Here is a 1,938-nt window from a genome sequence, read left to right as displayed (position 1 = left end):
TAAAAGGATCCAGAGGCCAAAGGCCTTCCAAACTCTAACTTACTCTTTGCCGTCCAGGGTCCCAGCCACTGTGGTCACCGAAAGGTCTAAGGGGAGGTGTGTGTTCCTTTGGGAATAATTAAATCTGAGAATGGGGGTTCGCTGCTTAGGGGAAAAGGCAACGTCACTAGTCCAGTCCTCCCTTACTTCTGCCCCCATCCCGAGTCTTCCAGAACCCCAGCCCCCTCCTGCCTCCCCTCCCCCTCTCCCGCCCCTCCCCGCCCCCCGCCCCTCCCCGGCTCTGACATCACGGGCCGGCCGGGTGGGGTGAGGCGGCGCCGGGCTCGGGCTCAGGCTCCGCGGGCGGAAGAGGCGGCGGCGGCGGCGGCAGAAGCGGCGGCGGCGGCGGCGGGAGCCGAGGAGGAGGCTCCAGACGCTGCTCAGGAACCGGGGACGCCAGAGTGCCCGCTCCCCGAGCGCTCAGCCCCGGAGGCGGTGAGAGGGCCGCGCGGGGACGTGTCGCGGGGAGGGGAGGATCTGGGGTCTGGGCTTGGAGGGGCGTCGATCCGGGACGCCTGGGGGCAGATGCGGAGCGTGGGGGCCCCGGACGGGTTCGCTCCATGTCAGGCCCCACGGGCTCCGTCTCTGTTGGTGTGCTCGAGCGCTGAGTGCGTACTGGAGGCGGCGTGGCTCCGGCCGCCCGTTCCACGATGAACGGCAGTTTGGGAGTCGGACCGGGGCCTGGGGATTGGGATGCAGCCTGCTTCCCGCCCAGCCGACTCTACTGGGCCGCCAGCTCCCGCCCCTCCCTCCCCTTCTCTGGCTTCGGACTCGCCTCGGCTGGCGGTCTCCCTGCCCAGCCCTGCCTCAGTTCCGCCAGCAGCCGCCCCTACTCCGAGGGCTTAAACCCGGCAGCTGGCACCACGTGCCCTCATCCAGTCTCTGCACCTGGGAAGAGGTGGGGTTGTCGAAAGCTAGTCCAGAGGGAAGGAATCGGGAGCTGGAGGGTGTAGAGGAGTGGAGTAGCTAACGTAAAACCTATTAATTTCATATAATCCGTGTCAAAACTGTCAGGGACACACACACACCTACAAGAGACACGCCAACACACACGGTGACACACACGCATGTGACTCTTACACACATCAACTGCACACAGCAAATCACAAACAGCCAGCCCTGCATTTGGGCATCCAAGCCCCCACCTCATCCCCACTGCCTCCCATGTGCGAGTCTCCTGGAAGAATATCAGTTTAACAGGACAGCTGAAGTCCACCCTGATTTTCTGGGTATTTTCTCCCAGCCCTAGGTTTCGGATTGCCCCTCTTTAAAACAGTGAAAAAAAAAATGGTAGAAAATCCTGGTCGCATTCCAGGACAGGGAGACAGGATCTTGAGGGTGAGTGAGGCTGCTACTTTGAAACTGGGTGAGTAGTGAGGGTAGGGGCTGCTGGTGGCCTCTCTTGCTGGGTCCATTTGGAGCTTAGGGTGCTGGGAGTGGCTGGCTTCTGGGCTTCTGAGTGGCCAAGGGATGGAGGAGGGGGTGGAAGAAAGGGAGAGGGAGAAAAAGAAGAAATGAGTATGAGTCAGCCAAGGATGGAGCCCAAGTCAGAGAGAGAGAATGAGGGGAATGTGTGTGACAGGCAGACAACATCGAGAGAGGGACACAGGGACAGAGATACAGTCAGGGAACTGGGAGAGGAAGGAAGTGAGAGTCAGAGATGGTCAGAAGAGCGGGGAGAGTGCTGGGGAATGGATTACGGAGGCCCAGAAATTAGGGAGGATGAAAGCAGGGTGGTGGTGGGACCACTGGGAGTTAGGGGAAACATGCTGAATCTGTATGTTTTGTTTCCCTGTGTGTCTGGCCTCCAGGCTGTCAGAGCGATTAGCTTTAATTGCTCTTCCCTTTGTGGTTAAACACTCCATTGGGGAAATTGCCAGAGATGCCCTAGGCTGCTGG

The 1,938-nt window shown here is 60.1% G+C and overlaps 1 protein-coding gene across 1 annotated transcript in view; it reads left to right on the top strand.

Annotated features, from left to right (window-relative positions):
- Window positions 1–281: 281 nt before the first annotated feature.
- The window catches only part of PEA15 (proliferation and apoptosis adaptor protein 15), an 11,059-nt gene continuing 9,402 nt past the window's right edge, over window positions 282–1,938 (top strand). The window contains exon 1 of the mRNA XM_061401814.1: window positions 282–474. The gene's annotated coding sequence lies outside the window, so the exon portion shown is untranslated. The remainder of the gene's footprint in view (window positions 475–1,938) is intronic.

This window comes from Bos javanicus, chromosome 3, assembly GCF_032452875.1.
Source record: "Bos javanicus breed banteng chromosome 3, ARS-OSU_banteng_1.0, whole genome shotgun sequence".
Classification (NCBI taxonomy): Eukaryota; Metazoa; Chordata; class Mammalia; order Artiodactyla; family Bovidae; genus Bos; species Bos javanicus.
Note: the sequence above shows the minus strand (reverse complement) of the source record. Positions and strands in the feature narration are given on the sequence as shown.